This window comes from Ahaetulla prasina, chromosome 4 (assembly GCF_028640845.1).
Source record: "Ahaetulla prasina isolate Xishuangbanna chromosome 4, ASM2864084v1, whole genome shotgun sequence".
Lineage (NCBI taxonomy): Eukaryota > Metazoa > Chordata > Lepidosauria > Squamata > Colubridae > Ahaetulla > Ahaetulla prasina.
The window spans coordinates 65,882,001-65,896,116 of NC_080542.1; the positions used below are offsets into that span (position 1 = coordinate 65,882,001).

General features: G+C 38.8%; 1 protein-coding gene across 9 annotated transcripts in view; it reads left to right on the forward strand.

Annotated features, from left to right (window-relative positions):
- TPK1 (thiamin pyrophosphokinase 1) overlaps nt 1–14,116 on the forward strand; it is a 465,917-nt gene that overhangs the window by 369,396 nt on the left and 82,405 nt on the right. The window lies entirely within an intron of this gene.

Genomic DNA, 14,116 nt, shown 5'->3' on the forward strand with positions numbered 1-14,116 from the left:
CATGTAAATAATTTTGCAAATGAGACAGAATAAATACTATATTTACGAACTGTTTTTTAAATGCAGCATTGGATATGATTTATGGTAATATACAGGCAAATCCATGTAATCTCCTAAAGTAAGAAAGAGTGACTGGCTCAAAGTTACTCATTTGATTTCTGTGCAGGATTAGAATCAAGTCTTCCTCCTGTTAGTCCAGTGCCTTAATCCATTAATTGAGATCAATTAATCTTAAACTAACTTGAGTGCTGATGAATAAATCATTATGACTGGGACCTTACCAAACTGTTACATCTTGGCCACTATGTTCAAAAAACTAAGTAAATATCCTGTGCTGTTGTTTACTGTGAGGCTAGAGTCTTATTAATAGAGTCACATGTTCTGTCAAAGGGAAAATGAAGAGTTATGCTAAAATACCTAAATATTTCAAATCCAGTCATAGGATAGATAATATATGCAATATGATAAGATTGACAACATTTGAGATCTAGTAAGACAAATACAAATCATCGTTAACAGACATAATACAACATGGAACTAAGCAACTCAGGTAGTGAAAGTAGACTATGACCCGAATAGTTGCATCAGAGAAAGAATTATGAAAAGAGCCAAGTAGGAGGCATGTTGTTTATTATTATTGTTATTATTATTATTATTATTATTATTATTATTATTATTATTATTATTATTATTATTATTATTAAGATTTCTAGACCGCCCTTCTCCCAAAGGACTCAGGGCGGTGTACAGCCTTAATTAAAACACATAGATACACAATACAAATCCCAAATTTAAAATACATTTAAAATGAAATATTTAACCAACCAATTTAAAACTAAAACGGTCAAAGACCAATATAAAACCCTAGAATATAAAATTATAAATAGATTAATACAATTAAAATTCAATTAAAATTAAGTTAGACTAAAATATTAAATTAAAATAATATTTAGGCTAGTCCCGCCCGATTGAATAGCAGAGTCTTCAGTTCCTGCTTGAAGGTACAGAGTTTGGGAAGTTGGCGTAACCCTGGAGGTAACTCATTCCATAGGGTCGGTGCTGCCACAGAGAAGGCTCTCCCCCTGGGGGTCACCAGCCGGCATTGTTTGGCTGATGGCACCCAGAGCAGGCCCGCTGTGTGGGAGCGCACAGGTCGTTGGGAGGCTATCGGTGGCAGAAGGCGGTCTCGTAAATAGCCCGGTCCTAAGCCATTATTAATGTATTTATCTTTCCCTGTAATGTAAACATGGCATGAATTGTTGCCATGTATATTAGAATAGTTCTATTACAGTAAATATTTATGTTCCACCTACTTTCATATCATAAGTAGGCCTCTAAACCAGGGATAGGATGCCTTACCTGACTTTTCAGTTATATTTAATTCCATAGTTTACAGATAATATAAGCTATGGCTTGTTTTCCACCTATTCTTTGTGATGTGAAAAATTCAAGATAGTTTTATTTTTGTTTTTTGCTTGTTTCCTGAATCAAAAAGTTGGCCTAGATGTTTTATTAGCTTATAGTGGGCTCCAAGCACATGCAATAGGGGAAAATAAAATCCTTAAATTTGTTTTAGACTAAGAGAGTAATTTCTAAATTTGAGCTATTTTCCTCCTCTTTTGGGACACATTTTGAGATATTAATTCATTCAGACATGTGATATTTTGAGACACGCAGGGCACTTACCACATAGTATATTCTTTGCTATATTTCAGGCCACAGGTAAAAACTTCTATCATACATAGATTTCAAAATGGTTGCAAGGTGAGCAGTCATGGAATATGATGAAGATGCAACCATTTAAGTATATAATGTACACTAAAGTCAAGCTATTTATTAAGATTGTTATAGTCTGATGAGCTGTTTGTACAGAAAACCTGCTTGAATTTCCCCTCAGAAATCACTTTAAATTGTGCAGTTGAAAGACTACTCAGTGGAAAACAGTAATTTCTATATTCTACTTTATGAGAAGGGAAATAGAAAAATACTTTATGTGCAAATCAAAGCTATTTATTTCTCTATTTTAAAAGAGCAGTTATAACTTTGAAGGAAGATATAACTGCTAATGTGCTAATATGCTCAGTCATTCAGACTATGAGCTTTTTAAATATAAACATACACATGCTTTATTTTCTATTATTGTTGATCTTAGGTTTTTTATACAGAGGCTAAATTATATTTTATATTTATCTGTTTTGAATCAAAAATAGGAAGATGCCCTATTATCTTGGGATCTATATTTCTACTTTAGGGGTTCTTTATGGTCTCTGAACTTGGTTATTTTCTTGCAGACATTTCATTACCCAAGCTAGATAACATCATTGGAACTAGTAAGGAAGTAGGCTTGTTCTCAGTTTATATTCTAGTGACTTGCCCTTCAGTGTTGGTGGGAGTGATCTTGATGGTTTTTGGGTTGGGCTGTTTACTGTTAGCTTCTTTGACAGTTCCATGATTGGGGTATTATTTATTTCTTGATTATTGGTCTACTGTTAATCTTAGTATTAATCTATGCTCAACTGGATAGTGTTTGCTGGTGGAGAGGTGTTTTGGCTATTTTGTTCCTTTTTTGGCTTGTTAATTCTCTTTTGAATGGTATATAGATGTTAGTTATGTCTATGTACATATTAATAGCCCATTTATGAGAGTGCCCAGCTTTCAAAAATTCTCTAATGTTTTTCAACTTGGCTTGGTCAAGGATAGTCATGGTTTCCAGTTGAAATTGTAATTAAGTCTGTCCATATTTTGTGAAATTGAAGAGTTTTTGTCATGTATTCTGTCTGCTAGTTGGTGTTCATGGATGTGTTCTGCCTGTTTGTCCTACATAGTGGCTGTTGTAGTCTTTACACTGTATGTTGTAGATGACCCTTGTTTTTTCTTCAGAGGCTGCTGGGGTTTTTTTTGTTTTTGTTTTGTTTTTGTTTACTTAGAATATTTTGGAGGACTTTGGTTGGTTTATGTGCTACAGTGACAGGCTAGGCAGTGGCAGTGGGCTGAATGACATCAGCTGTAGGCCAAGTGGTGGTAGGCCAAGCAACAGCAGTAGGCTGATTGGTAGTAAGCCAAGTAGCAATGGGCCAAGCAGTAACAGACCGTGGAGCAGTGGCGGCAGACCAAGTATCAGTGGGTAAGTGGTTATCAGCAGCAGACCAAGCAATCACATCAGTAGGCTAGGCAGCAGCAGAAGGCCAGGTGACCATGGTGATATCCCAGATAGTGGCAGGTGACTAAATAGCAATGGGCCAGACAGTCCATTTGGGCCAAATAGGAGTGGCGGTAGGACAGCAACGGGCCAAGTGGCAATGGAATAAGCAGTGGTGGCTGGCCAAGTGGTGACGAACTATGCAGCAGTGAACAAACATCAACAGTGGGGCATGCAGTGGCAGCAAATGGGTTGTGCCAGACCAGATGTGGTGACAAATCAGGTGGCAGTGATGCCTGAGGTGGCAATAACAGGCCAGCAGTGGCAGCAACAGAAACAGGGGCAATGGATTGAATAACAGTACCAGGTTGAGCTTTGGCAGGCCTATCTGAGAAACCATGCCTTGGCCCCACTCAGGAGCCATAACTGCTGCAAAGCAGGTGATGGGTGTGACTAAGAAAGCTTTTGCATAGCTTTGGTTTGTGCATTTTGCAACCTTTCTGAGATCATGAGTCCCTCTGCTCAATTACTCAAACACTGCTCATCACTTTTCTGGACTACTGAAATGTGGTATACATGGGGCAACCCTTGAAATTCATTCATAAGTTTCAGCTGGTACAAAGTGCGGCAACGAGAGCAGCCTTTGGCTCTTAGGTGACCTATATTACACTTTTGTTTCACAAACTTCACTGGCTACCAATTTGCTTCCAAACACAATTCAAGGTGGTCTTTGACCTTTAAAGTTTTAATTGCATAGGTCCAGATTACCTGATGAACTGCCCTATTCCTCTAGAACAGCCTATCCTGCCCACGGAGGACAGATCCCATTGGTCAAAGAACTCCAACTATTGGAATCTAGAATAAGACACTTCTCTGCTGCAATGCCAGTTGTTGGAACACCTTAAAGTAAAATCTGTTTCCACTCTTCTATCCTACAAGAACCTGAAGACCTGGTTTTTGCCAGCTGACCTGGAGATCAAATGTAAATAAGTAACACATTTATATTGCATAGAAAATCATCATAGTTTCGGGGTTTTAGCAAACAAATGATTTAGAAATGGGTCCAGGAAAATGACAGTACAGGCATCCAACAGCTGATAGACATATCAGTTGTCCTTTTATCCACCATTTGCAAATTGGATCTTTTTCTTTCTCAGAAAACCGTTAGATATAGTATCTCTAAAACTGTGATTTGGCCTCCAAAACTGAATGTAAACTGTTGTATTGGATAATTATATATAAAGCTGTTCCAATCAAGCTGTGCCTGATTTTATGCCAATAATTTCAAAGCCATTATCTGCTGTGTTTATGCAAGAGTTTGTTTAACTTCAGCATGAGCAGCTCACTGATCGTAAACTATATATTGTTGCAATTGTTATGGAGCTTGAAATGTATAAATCAAAAGCAGTTTTATTCACATTCTTTTGAATTGTAGTTTGGAGCATGAAGTTGTGATATATATTTGAAAGTACCATCAGATGAAATTGCACTTAAACTCATAATAGATGTACAAGATTTTATGTTAGGGAACACTAACTGAAAATGCTGTTGCATTTAAATGCTACTAAGTAGTATCCAAAGTATTTCACTTCTTATAAATCTCACAACAACTTTATGTGAATATTGTTTCTGTATTCCTGTTGAAAAGATGAAGTGGAAAGATGCTGGGTGTTGAAGCCTACCTAATAAATCCATTGCTATAATAAGGTACATACTTCAGATATACTTTTAGTTCAAGTTCTAAAAATAGTGGCCAATGAAGTTGAATAGGGAATCAGCCAGGGGTGGGTTCTAAATTTTTTTACTACCGGTTCTGTGGGCGTGGCTTATTTTGTGGGCATGGCTTGATGGTCACGTGACACTGGGCATGACTTGGCCATCATGTGACTGGGTGGGTGTGGCCAATAACAATAAATAATAAAAATAATAAACGAAGTATACAAAACAATAAGAGGTACCAAAAACCAACTTTCACACTTTACACACACACAACACAACACAACTGACTCACACACAATGTAAAAGCAGATGCACTTCACCCAAAAGGACCCCTGCAATAAGCAGGAACCTCACAAAGCCATACTTTACACACACACACACACACACACACACACAATGCCACATACAGCTTTGTGAGATTTTGTGTGTTTGTATAGTTAGAGTGAAACACTACAGAAACACACCAAATCTCAGAAAGCTGCACAAATATTTTATTATTTTATTTACATTTTTTAGATCAGGGGTCTCCAACCTTAGTAACTTTAAGGTTTGCAGACTTCAACTTCCAGAGTTCCTCAGCCAGCAAAGCAGTTGCTGACTGAGCAGATGGATTCCAGGCAAGTTTGTGGACTTCAACTCCCAGAGTTCCTCAGCCAGCAAAGGCTCTGAGGACATGGATTGCAGGAAGGCTGAATCAGTTGCAGCTAATGTAACTGATTGGAGAAGCCAAAGGAAAGCGAGCCCGAAAGGAGCTTACTTAATTAAGTAAGTGAGGAGGGGGGATTGGGTGGGCCAGATAAAAAAAAGATTTTAAAAGGCTCCTCTGAGGATCCCTGCTTAGCCACGCGATCATTAGGTCATGTCGAAGGCAGCAGAGTTCTAAGTTTTCTAACCCAGGATTTCAAGTCTGGTGGCATAAGGTATTTTGTTGTATTCAGAGGAGTGGAGAACTCCTGGGTCTAACAGTCATGTACAGGCTAGGGAAGAACATCTGAAGGTGTGTGTAATGTTCTAATGTACAGATGTTATAGTTAAATGTGTGGCAGAAAGTGGACTCTGGGTGTCTTTTTCCAAATGCAGTAAGTGAGGTTGAATGTGTGTGTGTGTGTGTGTGTGTGTGTGTGTGTGTGTGTGTATGTGTGTATACACATAAAGTATATAGAGTAGATAAAGTATCTTTTTGTGTGCCTATACACACTCTATACTATGTAATATGTATTATGTATGTACACATATGGCATATATACGTAGGATTAAATAGTGTATTTTGGATGTTCAGTAGTAATAAATAAATAGAAAGGGAAATTGTATCTCATTGAGACCTTTGAGGCAAGGAAAGGCTAGGCAAGGTACCCCTTGACGTAAGTGATGTCAAACTGGCCATGACCACCTAGTCACATGACCACCAGCCATGCCTACCGAGTCACATATCCATCAAGCCATGACCACCTACACATGGCCAACAAGCCACACCCACAGAACCAGTAATTAAAAAATTTGAATCCCACCACTGCTGAGAAAGCCTGGCGCTTTCCTCATAACCTTTGAGCAGGTGTGTGACTCTCAAAAGAATGATTCTAGATGTTCAGATGGTAAAATCATGCATTGGGCAAGCTGATTTCTGAAATCTGCCCTTAACTCTGTGTGCCAATAGTAATACTTAATTTAGCTTCCTTTGGTGCCTGTTCATATGATTGCTTAGAGAGCCCATTTGGTTTAGGAGAGAAGGGAGCAGTCTTGAAACTAGGAGACTCTGAGTTTTAGGCATGAAGCTAGCTGGGTGACTCTCTCAGCTGTAGGAAACATGCAATGACAAAATACTTCTGAAATCTTGACAAAAAAACCTTATACCTAAATAAATATGATATTGATAAGTTTCCACTGTATTTGCTCATTTAACTTCACGCTAACCATTGCAGTACTGAATATAATGTGCATAGTAAAACCCTTAAAAGACCTACATTGGGTTTAGAAAATTTAGAACTCCGCCGCCTTCGACATGACCTGAGTCTAACTCATAGAATCATCTGTTACAACGTCCTTCCTGTTGAAGACTACTTCAGCTTCAGTTGCAACAATACACGAGCACACAGTAGATTTAAGCTTAATGTGAACCGCTCCAATCTTTTTTTTCTGTTCAAAAAGTTTTTATTAGTCAAAAAAGGTTTATACAAATACATATCAGGTATGGTAAATTTTCATTTTTCTTATCTAAAATAAGAATTTTACTCAAATTTTTTAACACATACAACAGCCATAAGGCAAGCAGGTGACACGAAGTAGCAAAGTTTGCAAATTTTAAATACGTAATAAAGAAGAGTCAAGAATAAACAGAATATCGTACAAAAGAGAATAAGGAAAACCAACACAATCCCAAATATCTTTATCACTTCCTAGTTTTGGATCTCAGAACTCTGGGTTCAGCCTGACCTAACTCCAGGGCGCAACAGCGGCAGCCGCTCAGCCCCATGATCTATAACCTCCTTCTTCAATTTCTGGGTCATCTGATTCCAGGAAGGCTATGCGTTCCTTCACATAGGCCGTAGCCTCCGCAATTGTACTGATTTTTTCGTAATGCCCTCCCGGAAAATCATCAATCCTCTGGCATCAGCCATCTGAAGCCCACTCCTTCTGGTACAATTTGCTTGACAAAAATAATATTTCTTTCTTTTTCACGCACCTGTCTGGGAATCTGCCTCAGAATGGCTATCTCCTGCCCCTGTAAATCAGTGCCCCACTCCTATGTTTTCTAAGAATTTCATCTCTCGCCTCTTCTCACAAATTTGACATGAACCTCTCTGGGAACTGCATGCGTGCGTGCATATTGTAATTAACTCTATAAACTCGATCCACATCCCAATTCATGAAATCAACACCTCCCAAGAAATTCTCCCACCAATTTAGTCACAACATCTCTCAAGTCTTCTTGGTCCACTTCTTCCAAATTATGAAACCTAAGGAAATAAGACATTTTATCCATCTGTAGTCCAAGCACAGCATTGCCTGTCGTCTCCTCTCTTTTCTGCACTGCCCGCATCTCACCCTCCAGACCTTCCACTTTCTGCTTGTTTTCTGCTGAGACTTGTTGAATATCCTTTAAATCCTTTTGGATAGTCACAATTTCTGCTCTTATTTCCGTTTGGCCTCTTTGCAAATCATCCAGTTTCTTGTCCATGTTGGATAACTTTTCCAGAATTCTTCCATCTCTCCAGCAGTTGGTCTCTGACCTTTGCCATTTGAAAAAAAGAATCAAAATCCTCAGGCAAGCACAGTATCCTTGTAATTTCCTCCGGATCCACCAGGGGCACTCACAGGAGCAACGAGTCCAGAGTACAGTTAGTCAACCAGGAAGTCAAGGGAAGTGATGTCATCAAAATTCTCATAGTGAAGGCGGAAGCTGGACGCCACCACTGTTCCCCAGAAGGAGGGGGCCTCAAACCTTCCCTCCTAAATTTCTCCATCACCTCTTCTCCAGAGCTCCACAAAACCGGTAATCTTCTTATTTTAAGTTCTCCTCTCTCCAGAATAACTCGTGCTCCTTCCGACCGCAGGGGAGAAAAAACCCCCGCACTCCGGAGCAGTCCACCACGCCACCGATATTCCTTCCTTCTCCTCCTCAATTCTTCTCCGCTCCTGTTCACCACCAGGCTGCTGCAGTTATAAATCCAATGCCCCGGTGTCACCGGGCACAGCGGCCCAGGCGACGACCAAAATAATGGCCGCGGCCTGTGGCCTCCGAACCCCGCCGAGCCTAGGACGCGCCAGCATCGGTCCCCACAGTCCTGTATGTCGGCTGGGAGGCCCCTGGCGAGCCGTCCGTGCGGCAGGTGTCCTTTTCGGAACACCTGGCCCCTGGGGGCCTCGGCGGCGGCCGGATTCGGGCGCTGGAGGCAGGAGAAGCCTTCCAGACGTCCGTTGCCGCTGGATACCGGAAGTCGTCTCCTGAACCGCTCCAATCTTGATTGCAGAAAATATGACTTCAGAAACAGAGTTGCTAATGCCTGGAATGCACTACCAGACTCTGTGGTCTGTTCCCAAAATCCCCAAAGCTTTAACCAAAGACTATCTACTATTGACCTAACCGCATTCCTAAGAGGTCTGTAAGGGGCGTTGCATAAGAGCACCAACATGCCTACCATTCTGTCCTAATGTTCCCTTTGATTGTATCCAATTTCGTATACTTATTACAAACTTATGATTATATTTACGCTTACATATCGTATAGTTTTTTCATGCTTATGATTATATATACTGTTGTAACAAATAAAATAAATAAATAAATAGAAAGCAAATCATATATTTTGAGAAGAAACAATAAATTACATAAATTTGTTAGCCAGTTAGGAGGATAGTGTAATTCATTATAAAAATAAGGAGTTTCCTCCTATTGGATGACTTTACTAATCTGTTAGTATATTCCTCACTGCTTTCCAAGATTCAGGCTGGGAACTTGAGGGGCATAAATGCCACATTTTCCACATGGAGAGCATGCATTCTTCTGTCATCAAATTCTGCCACAAAGATTATAAATAATCCAATTGTATTCTAAGACCGAGCTAGACTGGAACTAGACTGAAAAAAGCAGGTGGCTTGAATATTCTGATTTTTAAATCAGAAGCCAAAATTTCAACAAAAAGAGAAAAGTAGGAGAAAATCAAAAAGTAGAGACAATCTTGTAGAATATTAAATATGGAGATGGCTAGATAATAAAATACCTTTTTTTCATTATTACCACTATGGCCCAAAAGGCAAAATGCCAGTTTGACCCTGGAATACAGAATAGAATACAAAATAACAGAGTTGGAAGGGACCCTGAAGGTCTTCTGGTCCAAACTTCTGCTTGAGATTGTATATTGTTCCAGACAAATGGCTGATCAATCTCTTCTTAAAAACCTCCAGTAATAGAACACTAACGACTTCTGGAGGCAAGCCATTCCACTAATTAATTGTACTCACTTATAGGAAACTTCTCCTTAATTTTTGATTGAATTTCTCTTTGATAAGCTCCCACCTGTTACTGCTTGTCTTGCCCTCAACCCCCCTCTTCTCTGTGACAATCCCTCAAATATTGGCAGAGAGCTATCATGTCAGCCTGATCCTTCTCTTTGTTAGGCTAGACATACCCAATTCCCACAACTGTTTATCATATACTTTAGCCTCCTTTTCATCTTTGTTGTTCTTCTGTGCACTCTTTCTAGAGTCTCACCTTTGGGGGTGGGGGGGAAATGATGGTGACTAGAACCAGATACAGTATTCAAAGTGTGGTTTTACCAGTGCAGTAATAGACACAGACACAGATTAACAGAGTTGTAAGGGACCTTGTAGGTGTTCTAGTCCAAACCCCGCCCAAGCAGGAGACCCTATACCATTTCTGACAAATGGCAGTCCAATATCTTCTTGAAAACTTCCAGTGATGAAGCTCCCACAATTTCTGAAGGCAAGCTGTTTCATTGGTTGATTGTTCTGTCAGAAAATTTCTCCTTATTTCCAGGTTGAATCTCTCCTTGTTCAGTTTCAGTTGTCTGGCCTTCAGGTGCTTTAGAAAATAGCTTGACCCCTCCTCTCTGTGTCAGCCCCTCAAATATTGGAATACTGCTATCATGTCTCCCTTGGTCCTTCTCTTCATTAGACTAGCCATGCCCAATTCCTGTAACGATTCTTTATATGTCCCCTAATCATCCTGGTTGCTCTTGTCTGCACTTTTTCTAGAGTCTCAACATCTTTTTTTATAGTGTGGTGACCAAAACTGGATGCAATATTCTAGGTGTGGTCTTAAGGCTTTATAGGGTGGTACCTCATTTGATCTTGCTTATATTCCTCTGTTAATGCAATTTAGGATTGCATTGACTTTTTTGCTGTTGACGCAACTGTTAGCTCATATTTAATTGGTTGTCCACTCAGACTCCAAGATTCCTCTCATGGTTACATTTCAGCCTAATTTTTTTAAAAGGTTTATTTTAAAATAAAATGGTTTTAGATTTTTGACAGTCTTTCTCAGCTTACAGTTATTTAAAAGGATATAGAAAAAATGTAAATTTATAAAAATTGTAAGAATTGTAAAATATTGATTGCCCCCAGTAGTAGAGTCTTGAGAGTTTTTAAAGCCATTTTTAGAAATATTTCTAACATTGTGTAATTTTGTGTAATTTATTAGCCTTTGGGTTCCTTTTTTGTTTAAAATTCAAAGCATCTTCAAACTTTAAAAATGTTTATTTTAAAATTGTAATTAAAAATCTTAAAATAATTTGCCTTTCTTTTAAACAATATATGGATTTACACAGGATTTTAACTTCTTGTAGTTAATGCTGAAATATCATTTAAAATATAATTAAATCTAATTAAAAGTTAGCCTGCAACTCCTCTTATAGCTAATATTGAAGTGAAACACAAATTTCCAATGCTTCCTCGATCTTCCTTGTCTCTAGGTCAGTGATGGCAAACTTTTTCAGCACAGAGTGCCCAAACCAAAACGAACGTACATGTGCAGACCAGCTTTCCAGTGCACATGCGCCCACCAGCCAGCTGGTCTTTGGGTTTCTGACATGTGCATGCATGCCGGCCAGCTGGTCTTCACGTGGACCACAGCACCAGAAACCTGAAAACCAGCTGACCAGTGTGTGCATGCATGCATGTTTTTTGGCCATTTTCTGGGTTGTTTTCTGGGCCATTTTCAGGTCATTTTTAGGGCTGTTTTCCGGCCATTTTCTGGCATTCCAGTGCCTGAGAAGACCAGCTGGATGTAAACCCAAAGAGCAGCTGGCATGCCATAAGTTCGCCATCACAGCTCTACGTGATATTTTTTGATTAGGTATTCTTTGGTCTTCTTGTTATTCAACTTCTTTTCTTTCATCTAATCCAGGTTGCTTGTACCTGATTTTGGCATATTGATCTTATTTTTCAATCTGATCTTCCATTTTTATTATTATTATTATTATTGTTATTATTATTATCATTATTATCATTATTATTCCTAAGGCAGCATGATGGTTCAGTGGTTAAGACGCTGGGTTGGCTTGTTGGATGGAAAATCAACAACTCAGATTTGAGACCTGAGTCCTGCACAATGGGGTGAGCTCCCGTTCTCAGCCCAGCTCCTGCCAAACTAGTAGTGAAGATAACAGTGTTTCATAATGTCATTCTGCCTATATGACAGTAGAAATGTGACAGCGTTGACTCATTGACCATTGAAACAGAGATGAGCATTGCCCCCTACAGTCGGCCAGACTAGCAGAATAAAATCCAAACAGGGATTCCTCTTTTTATTTTTTTACTAGGTCTACCTTTTTTATCATTAACTCAAAATGGTGAGCATACCTAATGCTGCTGTGTCCTATTTTTCCTACAACAATCTTGTGTAACGATTCGGTTAACAGAAAGTGAATGGCCTAGAGGCACCCAGCAGACTTTCATGCCTAAATGAGTCCCAGAACTCATGATCTTCTGGTTTCTAGGCCAGTATTTTAATCACTACACCAAACTGGCTCTCTATTATGCATTCATTCTTCCTAATCTATTAGCCCAAAAGATGATGTTGGTAAATTTAACATTGAGTAATTGGGTTGCATTTCCATACACGGATACTCTGGCACTGGGTCATCTGCTGAGGGGGTCAAAAAATTCAAGGTGGCATACGCAACTGTGTACAACAACATGACTTTTTGAACACCCCATGGATTTCCGTGCTTTGAAACCATCAATTTTATTACAAATGTGTATTACATGAGATACCATTTAAAATATAAACAACAATTCAAGAAGCAAGAAAAATTCAATTTTGAAATGGTTACAACTACTAGTTTCATTCTCCTTGTTCTGTATAATCACCTCTTTAAATTTCTTTAGATGTCTTCACACAGACTTGCAGAAAAGCACAGTAGGTGATGTATTTTTAATACCCAGTTTGCTTATTACTTTGTTTGAAATCCAGGTGAGTTAAAAGCAGACCCAGGAATTTGCTCTTGAAATAGCATAGACAAGTCTTTGTCTATCACAGCTGGGAATGAATTTCAATAGAAACCAGGTGACCCCAATGTCTTCAGTACTAAGAGGGAAGTGTGTGGGTTTCTAAATATATTTCATACACTATTTAGTTTTGCTTGATGCAGAAAGTTCTGGGAAAAAACTGGCTTGTATAGGTACAAGTCATCTGCTACAATGTCCTTCCTCTTGAAGACTGTTTCAGCTTCAGTCGCAACAATACACAAGCACACAATAGATTTAAACTTAATGTGAACCGCTCCAATCTTGATTGTAGAAAATATGACTTCAGTAACCGAGTAGTTAATGCCTGGAATGCACTACCTGACTCTGTGGTCTCTTCCCAAAATCCCCAAAGTTTTAACCAAAGACTATCTACTATTTTTTTTTTATTAGAATGTTTTACCACAGTTTTAACAATTAATTAACCTCCTCTTCCCTCCACCTCCCCCCTCCCCCCCCCCCGGCTTCCCAGAGCAAATACAGGGTATAGCATTTACCAATCATAAGCTAAAATACGCTAATTATTCATAAACTCCCATCCCTCCCCTAGAACCATAACTCCCTTATTTCATATAAAAAAAAGATTAAAAAAAAAGAAATACTGTATACAAATACAATTATTACTTTCTAATCATTCATATGCTATTTGATACTTTTTAATCTGACATTTGTTTTGAATATATTCTATCTATCTTTTCCATTCCACTGTATATCTTTCTTGTGAACAGTCTTTCAGATATGCTGAGATTTTTGCCATTTCTGCTAAATTCGTTACTTTTAGTGTCCATTCTTCAATAGTAGGCAGTTGTTCCTTCTTCCAGTATTGTGCCACCAGTAATCTGGCTGCTGATATTAAGTTTAAAATTAATTTAGTCCCTATTGATGTGCAGTCTGTAGTTATACCCAATAAAAACCATGGTGGGGTAAATTTTATCTTCTTCTTCAAAATATTTTGCATAATCCACCAAATTTTAATCCAAAATGCTTTGATTTTTTTACGTCCACCATATATGATAGTAAGTAGCATCATCACAATCACATCTCCAACATTTAGTTTGCAAATTCGGATACATACACGCCAATTTTTCTGGATCTAGATGCCATCTATAAAACATTTTATAAAAAAATTTCTCTCAAGTTGTGGGCCTGCGTAAATAAAGACTATCTACTATTGACCTCATCCCACTCCTAAGAGGTCTGTAAGGGGCGTGCATAAGAGCACCAGCGTGCCTACCGTTCCTGTCCTAATGTTCCCCTTGATTATATCCAATTTGTATG